This window comes from Oncorhynchus mykiss, chromosome 10 (assembly GCF_057628025.1).
Source record: "Oncorhynchus mykiss isolate SJ-2025 chromosome 10, ASM5762802v1, whole genome shotgun sequence".
In the NCBI taxonomy this organism is placed as follows: domain Eukaryota; kingdom Metazoa; phylum Chordata; class Actinopteri; order Salmoniformes; family Salmonidae; genus Oncorhynchus; species Oncorhynchus mykiss.
Genome location: NC_143031.1, coordinates 29,347,777 through 29,357,960, shown reverse-complemented (window position 1 = coordinate 29,357,960; position 10,184 = coordinate 29,347,777). Strand labels below are relative to the sequence as shown.

General features: G+C 40.6%; 1 protein-coding gene across 1 annotated transcript in view; it reads left to right on the top strand.

The window, feature by feature from the left end:
- The first annotated feature begins 641 nt into the window (after positions 1 to 641).
- The window catches only part of LOC110533613 (delta-sarcoglycan), a 271,937-nt gene continuing 262,394 nt past the window's right edge, over positions 642 to 10,184 (top strand). The window contains exon 1 of the mRNA XM_021618007.3: positions 642 to 1,631. The gene's annotated coding sequence lies outside the window, so the exon portion shown is untranslated. The remainder of the gene's footprint in view (positions 1,632 to 10,184) is intronic.

Genomic DNA, 10,184 nt, shown 5'->3' with positions numbered 1-10,184 from the left:
ACCATTATTGACACACAGGAAACTTTTGAGTGCGAAAAATCTAGCAGCATTGCAGTTGTTGACACACAAACCGGTGCGCCTGGCATCTACTATTCACCCTCTGAATGGTACACATACCTCAATTGTTTCAAGGCTACAAAATCCTTAAACCTGTCTTCTCCCCTTCATCTATACTGATTGATGTGGATTTAACAAGTGAAATCAATAAGAGATTACAGCTTTCACCTGGATTCACCTGGTCAGTCTATGTCACGGAAAGAGCTAATGTTTTGTACACTCAGTGTATACCAGATAATGTGTCTTCAGCTCCAAACCCCATTAATATTGATTGATAGTTACCATCAGACAACCCTGCCTTTAATTGCATGTACAGATTACAGTCTTTAAACTGGAAAACTCCATTGGACCCCTATTAAAATGAACCCAATTGCCTATGGAGTAATACAACAACTTCATATCCACTCCTATTTTCATGAAACAATGAACAATGATCCTTTTCATGAATGGTATTGATTGACTCTGGCTGAGCCTCCCTCTCCGACTGGCTCTTAAATGCAGTGTGTGTTCCTTTAAATATTCTAATCAATGTGTATGACCTCTAGTGGGAATCATGCAGGCAATTGTCCAACTTCAATACAGCTGGAAACACTCTGTTAATTCTCTCTGCCTTCTCTTCTTCCCTCGCACTCTCGCTTCTCTCATCCTTTCACTTCCTCTTGTGTGTTTCCTTAACCTCTACACCTCCTTCTCTCTCATCCTGCCTTTCTATTCCTCTTCCATCCAGTCTTCTCTCTCTCTCTCCCCCTCTCCCCCTCTCCCCCTCTCTCTCTCTCTCTCTCTCTCTCTCTCTCTCTTTCCTCCTTTGGATTTCAAATCATGATCCTCTCTGCTGCAAAGAACTCCACCTACTCAGCGCTGCTAATGTAGTCACTGACAGTGCAAGTGTTCTTCCTCCCTCGCTCTTTCCTGCTCTCTCTCTCTGTTGTGCTCTCTTCTGCTTCTCTCTCTCCTGCTCACACTCTCGCTTTCCCTCGTTCTCTCCTACTCCCCTCCTCTCACTCCCTCTCTCGCCTTTTCCCTGTTCTCTCTCGCACACACACTCTCTCACACACACAAACAAACACACACACTCTCTCTCTCATAGCTCCAGTCCCAAATAAATAAAGAGGCACAGAAGGATGTGGGGGAAAGAGAGAGGTTGCTGCTTTAGGAAGAACAATGTTGATGCTACCCAACCTTCTTAATCTCCTACCTGCTTTTGAAAACGTGTGAGGATTAAAGGCGCGTGGCGGTGTTCACACTGGGATTTCTACATCACAAAAAGATGCTCAGTTCTCCCTCTCCTGCCCAAGCCACAGAAAAGAGGACTACTGTTGAGCACTTGTATCCTTCTGTTTCAGTTCTACCTGCCTAACAGTCAGCCGTGCACAGCCACCGGAGGCAATGACAGCCTTGCTGCTCTAGAGCCCCATGGAGCACAGTCCGCTGCTGGATTCCATGCTTTTGTAGATATACATTAGAAGGAATTCCTTCTTAGAAGCCAAACCGAGAGAAAAGAAACACTGGCTGCTCATCAGCTCTATGGTTTTCTGACTTGTCCAAGACTGTGATTTTTGGCATCTGACTAAGAGGTAGGTTCTTGTTTTACTTTATCATATGTTTTTTTGGTTTGTTTGTTTTCTGCACTGCATACTGTTGAAATAACTGTACTCTTCTTCAGGAAATGATCACACTCAGTGACATTTTGATCAAAGGGAGGGGTTTGCCAAATGTTGTGCAGTTTGATGTATGGTTAGTTTTTAATTGTATTTTTTAAAAAGAAAAAATGTCCCACTTACACTTGTACGACAGTAAACCATTGCTCTGTCTTCGGTACTGTTCGAGAGGATTATGACCAGCTCATTGACACAGATGAATGGTGACATAGATACATTCCCAAAAACGTCTAATTCTTCCACATGCAGGATGAGAAGTCAGTTTCAGTCTGGAAAGCTTTAAATCTGCTGCTTTATTGCAGTGAACATAAATAATACTAGCATTTCATCTCAGCACGCACATGGTACTTTTATCAAGTCAGGAGTCAAATTAAAATACTGTAAATCATTTGATAATGGATGCAGATTACATGGTACTTGAGAAGAAGGGTGCTTACTCTAGGTGACTGAACAGTTTCTTACAATGAGTATTTGGAGATTTGGGCTCGTGTTCTTTGTCACTGTTTTGAATGTTTTCTCATTTGGACACTATGTGATAGTGTCTCCCCAGAAAGAATCCTCTCTCAGTGCAAAAAGGAGAGGGGTTACATACTAGAATGAGACGGTCGGGTGAAGAGAGAGGTGGATTAATATTGGTTATGCCTTCTTCCGTTACTCTCTGATAGTGAGAGATCTCTCTGTACTTTAAGTGACACACATACACACATAAATGCTGGCCTGATGCATATCCCACAGTTCCCTTCTGTATGGAGTTCACACTGTGCAGGATGCATACATGCCCAGAGGGGAGACGTGTGATTATATACACCTATTCTGTGGCTTGCAACTGCCTGTTACCAGTGCCTGGCCTCGGAGGGAGAGAATCTATCCCCAAAATTACTACATTTCACTGGGAATGAATGTGTAATGAGCGCTTGGGGGGCAAGTTGGTATCCTACCCGGCCACTGAAGAGAGATCCCTCCATGTGTCTGGAGGAAATCAAATAACAGATAGACAGAATTAGCTACTTTGTTCACCTGCTGAAGATAAGTTTGCGCTGTGCTTCCGCCTTTAGTATTGGTCCGGCTCTAGAAAGATGCAGTAGAGGGAAAATTGCTGCTCACAGAAGTAGATACTTATTTATGTAAAATACTGACACAAAGTTTGATTTGGGATGTTATAGAGCAGCAGGGGCTGCACAGTGCAGGGCAACGCTGAGGTTCCTACTGGATTATGATATTGTTGTAGAAGATGCTGTGATTACAGAAATGTGGAAAGTGTTTGAGATGGAATTTACACCTTTGATGATGCATACTGCATCATAGTAGGTAAAGTGTTTCGATTTTAACAGCTCCCTGTCTGTGACTGTTCATACATAAGCATACGCACACACATGCACAAACACACACAAACAGAGTAAGCACATTAGATTGAAAAGGACATCACCTGAAAGTCTTACGACTTTATTAAATGCCAAAGACAGCAAAGATACCCTTGCCTCACCATTCGATACAGAATTGCCCCTCAAACAACTCAAGCCCTTTTACATATCTGACCTCACTACTCAGTGTTCTTGTTACATTCAGAAAGTTCTGTGTGTGTCATAAAATGAGGAATATGATGTTGATGATATGAATAAAATGCACTTCCTATCTCTGGAACAGACTGTGACTGAGCCAGCCTTTAGGAAATATTTTGTCTTCTTTTTGGTTATTTAAAAAAAGTTTTTTTTGTTATTGCCAGGCTTCTAATGAGGTTGAAAAGCAGTCTATTCTGGGTAGGCCTACATTTTCTGTTACTGTGTTTTCTTCTTTTTAACCTTCATTTAACTAGGCAAGTCGGTTAAGAACAAAGTCTTATTTACAATGACGGTCTACCCCGGCCAAACCCTAAGGACGACTTTGGGCCAATTGTGCTACACCCTATGGAACTCCCAATCACGGCCAATGGTGTTACAGCCTGGAATCAAACCATGGTCTGTAGTGACGCCTCTAGCACTGAGATGCAGTGCCTTAGACGGCTGCGTCACCTGGGAGCCCTTCTTACTGTAGTATTGAATCATGTTTGGGCCGTGTGAGGAGTAGATATCAACTGTGCTTTGAGGGCAGAGGAAACTGGAGACTGACTTTGCCTTGACTAATGAACAGGCAACCAGACCTCCTCTAATTGGTGGGACTCCACATGCATTTGTGTTTAAAAAAGTACAACCGTAAAACCCAGTTAAATAATTACATAATATATACAAAATTATCGCATTTCTGTTGAAGTCCCGCAAGAACAAAACCCTAACCTGGATGCAGGGCTCGGAGGAGGAAAGTTCAAACTAAGCACCAGAAGGCAAGTCTCAAATAAATGTGAATACATACTTAATGGGGGTTTGCGAAACCATTATGAATAAATAATAAGAAGAGTTGTCCTTTTTTGTTTTTTGAATGCTCACAGATGAAGCCGGTATCCTTCGATTTAGGAAATAACATAGAAAACACACTTTAATGGTCCTCTGTCTGGTTGTCAATGTACCTATATGCTTCCATTGTCTGTCTGAGGACAATCACAGACCCTGTCTTATGACAACTGTATCTCTCTTATGACAACTGTAACTCTCTCTACTGAATGATTGGTTTGTTTCAGTGAAAACTACTGTCAAGAATTCATGTTTTTAGCTTTGTATTAGTTTTTTTATTCTCTACTGATAGAAATGGGTGCAAACTTTGTAGATGTGCAAACTTGGCTTTGTACATTACTACTAATATGAATAGCTAATTATGGAAAATAAGATAAACAGGATTAAAAATATATATATAAATATGTATATATATTTTTTATTTTATGACTGTATATAATGCAAATCGAGGTAAGGGCGACGGAAATCCATTTGGCGGTTGATCTGTTTCTGTTCTGTGGGTGGCACTGTGTGCTCTTTTCAAAGGAAGGGTCTCTCCGGGGCCTTGGGATCCGGGGGGTCGGGGGTGGTCTGCCGGGCATTGGGATGACAACCCAACTCGGGATGAGGAGGGGTTTTAGAGGGTGGAATAGTGGTGACCAATTGGAGGTTTACTTAGTAGCAATGCAAATATCATGGAACAGCTATATAGACACTCAATCATAATGTTACTTTTTAATGGTGCGTTTAAAAACATATATTTAATAGATAAATAGAATTTAACCTTGTGTCTCATTATGGTGAAATAAGTATAGCCAGTTATAATTGTAATGGCTTACAAGCTGACTACACCGCTCGCGTCGCATGCGCGTTGCAAAATACATTTAGATATCTATATTATTCAATTATTGCATCCACACTGCTCAAGCGCGTCAACGAGTGTCTTCGTTGCCAAGGGCTAAAATAGAAGTCAGTTCTATTTCTGATGCAGATTGTGCTGCAAGTCCTGCCTCTCCCATTTCCTCATTGGTTTATTGAAGAAGGTACCCATGTGCCATCTCCTCATTGGTTATACCCCCGTGGGTGACTGAAATACGAACGAGGTCAGTGGCAGTAATGCACCTGATTTATGAAAGTTGCCATTCGCAATATAAAGTCAAGAGAAGAAAAGGCCTAGGAGGAGAGATGACTAGAAACGATTCGGTTGACCGTTATATGTGTGGATGAATTGTCGGAGTAGAGGACCTTGTGCATTTCAGGTAAAACAACAACTTAATGTTTATATCCCAGGACTAATTAGCTAGCAACAGCAAGCTAGCTAAATAGGACAAATTAGCTAGCAAGTGCAAGCTGGCTAAATTGCCATAAAGGTTAAATGCTTTTTGACCTGTCCCCAAATTAATGCAATTGGTTCAGAGGTTGTTTTGATATCTTAAAATGTGTGTCGTGATCGCGTTTGGTGTGGGGGGGAAAACATAAATGGATGCACGATGGCGCAGATAATAAGAAAAGACTATCAGTATTTACCTGGCTAAAAGAGAAGGAATATAATATCTATTGTTTACAGGAAACTCATTCAACAATTTTAGATGAAGGGCAAAGAAATTCAAAATGGGTGATAATATTAATTAACAGTAATTTTGATCCAAAAGTGCAAATTGTCCAAACAGATCATCAAGGTAGATGGATTATTTTAAATATGTTATTGGACGATAAACAGATATGGTTTATTAACCTATACGGTCCAAATAATGATGATCCAAGCTCCTTTGAAAATATACACTACCGTTCAATAGTTTGGGATCACCTAGAAATGTCCTTGTTTTTTAAAGAAAAGCACATTTCTTGTCCATTAAAATAACATCAAATTGATCAGAAATACAGTGTAGACATTCTTAATCTTGTAAATGACTATTGTAGCTTTTTATGGAATATCTACATAGGTGTACAAAGGTCCAATTGCACATTGTGTTAGCTAATCCATGTTTAGCATTTTAAAAGGCTAATTTATCATTAGAAAACCCTTTTACAATTATGTTAGCACAGCTGAAAACTGTGACAGTGAACAATCAACAGTGAAGAGGCGACCCTGGGATGCTGGCCTTCTAGGCAGACTTCCTTTGTCCAGTGTCTGTGTTCTTTTGCCCATCTTAATCTTTTATTTTTATTGGCCAGTCTGAGATGGCTTTTTCTTTGCAACTCTGCCTAGAAGGCCAGCATCCCGGAGTCACCTCTTCACTGTTGACCTTGAGACCGGTGTTTTGCGGATTTTATTTAATGAAGCTGCCAGTTGAGGACTTGTGAGGCGTCTGTTTCTCAAACTAGACACTCTAATGTACTTGTCCTCTTGCTCAGTTGTGCACCGGGGCCTCGTTCTATTCTGGTTAGAGCCAGTTTGCGCTGTTCTGTGAAGGGAGTAGTACACAGAGTTGTACGAGATCTTCAGTTTCTTGGCAGTGTCTTGTATGGAATTTTGGGAACTCCTTCAATACTGTTGGAAAAGCATTCCTCATGAAGCTGGTTGAGAGAATGCCAAGAGTGTGCAAAGCTGTCATCAAGGCGGCTACTTTGAAGAATCATAAATACATTTGGATTTGTTTAACACTTTTTTGATTATTACTCAATTCCATATATGTTATTTCATAGTTGTGATGTCTTCACTATTATTCTACAATTTTGAAAATAGTCAAAATAAAGAAAAACCCCTGAATGAGTAGGTGTGTCCAAACTTTTGACTGGTACTGTATGTCAAATGATTGATACACTTGATAAAGATGAGCAAAAATGACTATAATTTTTTAGCATAAAATATGGCTCAGTGTATTATTTATTGCATGTATTATTTTATACTAATACAATTGCTCAGAGAAAAATATTTTTTGTTCAGGTAGCACATTTTTTTTAATGAACAATTTTTTTCTGAAAAGGTTGGGGTCAAAGTTATTGACACCACTGTTTTCAAAACCTTTCAATACCTCACCTTGCAAGGATAATGTCACTGAGCCTTTTTCTAAAATGTTTTATGAGTCGGAGAACACATTAGGAGGGATCTTAGACCATTCATCCTCCATACAGAATCTTTCCAAATGCTTGATATCCTTTGTCTGTGCTTATGGACTGCCCTTTTAAATTCAATCCACAGGTTTTCAATGGGTTTTAAGTCTGGAGACTGAGATGGCCATGGCAAAATGTACATTTTATGGCCAATTAACCATTTTTGTGGATTTTGATGTGTGCTTGGGGTTATTGTGTTGCTGGAAGATCCACTTGAGGACAAGTTTCAGCATCCTCTCAGAGGCAACCAGGTCTTTGGCTAAAATGTCCTGGTCCTGGGTGGGTGAAGTTCTTGATGCAGTTGACCTTAACGGGCCCCAGGATCAGTGGAAGCAAAATAATCCCATAACATCAAAGATCCACCACCATATTTTACAGTAGGTATGGGGTTAATTTCTGCTAATGCATTCTCATTATGACGTCAAACCCATCACTGGTGCGCGGGGCCAAAGAGCTCTGTTTTCATGTAATCTGACCAAAGCACGTACTCCAATTCAAGTGCCAATGCCATTTAGCAAACATTTGTTGCATGACATGAAGATAGAGCTCTTTGACCATGCACACCTGGAAGGATTCTGTATAGAGGAATGGTCTAAGATCCCTCCCAATTCGTTCTCCATCTCATAAAGCATTTTAGAAAAAGGCCCAGTGCCGTTATCCTCAATTGAAAGTTGTTGAAAATAGTGGTGTCAATAGTTTTTACCCTTACCTTTTTGAGAAAAAAAGTATTACTTGTTATTCAAAATCTCTTTCTCTGAGAAACTGTTAGATTAAAATAATGTAATTCCCCCCCCTAAAATGTGCATACAATATAGCTCAGTATTTGAATTATTTATTTTATACAGTCATTTTTTATCATCCTTATCAAGGGTGTCAATAATTTTGGACCCCACTGTACATACAGTGTGTGTGTGTGTGTGTGTGTGTGTACGTTTGTCTATGTGTGTGTGTTTGTGATGGTGTACTCACAGTGTCTGTGTGTATGTTGTCGCGTGCATCCATATCTGAATGTGTTTGCTTCAACAAATGTACACCTTTATTATTAATTCATGAGTCATTCTCTATGGCAACAAGACATTTTACAACCTGCTGACAATGTTCACATCGTGCTTGTGTTGTTATTTAGATCAATGTGGTGCTGCACTGAAACTTTGTCATGAGCAATTTCAATTATTCCCAGAGATACAATCTGTCCTCAAATTCCGATAATGCTAGCATTTTTTAAATGTTACCTTTATTTAACTTGGCAAGTCAGTTAAGAACAAATTCTTATTTTTAATGACAGCCTAGGAACAGTGGGTTCAGGGGCCGAACAACAGATTTGTAACTTGTCAGCTGGGGGATCCAATCTTGCAACCTTGCGATTACTAGTCCAAGGCTCTAACCACTAGGCTACGCAGACGTTCTAATGTGGCTTTGTTTACACATGCAGCTCAATTCTGATATAATTTTTTTCAAATCAGTCTTTTGACCAATCAGATTAGACTGAAAAAGATCTGATGTGAAAAGATAGGATGTGATTGGTCAAAAGACCAATTAGTGGAAAGAATATCATATTTGGGCTTCCTATGTAAAAGCAGCTCATGTGAAATACTGCTTTCGGTCCCAATTAACAGCACAGATCTTACAAGCTGAAAAGCCCTAAACGGGTCAAACAGTTGCAGGGTCTATGCGTATGACAGTGTATACATGATATTACCATGTTGTTACTATATAAGGCATACAAGCATTTCGCTACACCCGCAATAACATCTGCTAAACACGTGTATGTATCCAATCAAATTTGATTTGATTTGAAAACATTCAGACCCCTTCACTTTTTTTTTTTTGTTGTTACATTACAACTCATTTTTCCCTCATCAATCTACCCACCATACTCCATAATGACAAAGCAAAATGAAAAAAAAATAAAAAAAACTGAAATATCACATTTACATAGGTATTCAGACCCTTTACTCAGCATCTTTGGCAGCGATTACACCCTTGGGTCTTCTTGGGTATGACGGTACAAGCTTGGCAAACCTATATTTGGGGAGTTTCTCCTCTTCTTCTCTGCAGATCCTCTCAAACTCTGTCAGATTGGATGGGAAGCGTTGCTGCACAGCTATTTTCAGGTCTCTCCAGAGATGTTAGATCGGATTCAAGTCTGGGCTCTGGCTGGGCCACTCAAGGACATTCAAAGACTTGTCCCGAAGCCACTCCTGCATTGTCTTGGCTGTGTGATTTGGGTCGTTGTCCTGTTGGAAGGTGAACAATCGTCCCAGTCTGAGGTCCTGAGCACTCTGGAGAAGGTTTAAATCAAGGATCTTTGCTCCGTTCATTTTTCCCGCTATCCTGACTAGTCTCCAAGTCCCTGCCGCTGAAAAACATCACCACAGCATGATGCTGCCACCACCATGCTTCACCGTAGGGATAATCCCTGGTTTCCTCCAGACGTGACAGTTGGAATTCAGGGCTAAGAGTTCAATCTTGGTTTCATCAGACAAGAGAATCTTGTTTCTCATGGTGTGAGAGTTTTTAGGTGCCTATTGGCAAACTCCAAGCGAGCTGTCATGTGCCTTTTACTGAGGAGTGGCTTCCGTCTGGCCACTCTACCATAAAGGCCTGATTGGTGGAGTGCTGCAGAAATGGATGTTCTTCTGGTAGGTTCTCCCATCTCCACAAAGGAATTCTTGACCTCTGTCAGAATCTGTTTTTTTGGTCACCTCCCTGACCAAGGTCCTTCTCCCTCTATTGCTCAGTTTGGCCGAGCAGCCAGCTCTAGGAAGAGTCTTCCATTTAACAATGATGGAGGCCACTGTGTTCTTGGGGACCTTCAATGCTGTAGACATGTTTTGGTACCCTTCCCAAGATCTGTGATTCGAAACAATCCTGTCTCTGAGCGTGTCGGACGATTCCTTCAACCTCATGGCTTGGTTTTTGCCCTGACACGCACTGTCAACTTTGGGACCTTATAGAGACAGGTGTGTGCTTTTCCAAATCATGTCCAATCAATAGAATTTACCACAGGTGGACTCCAATCAAGTTGTAGAGACATCTCAAGGATGATCAA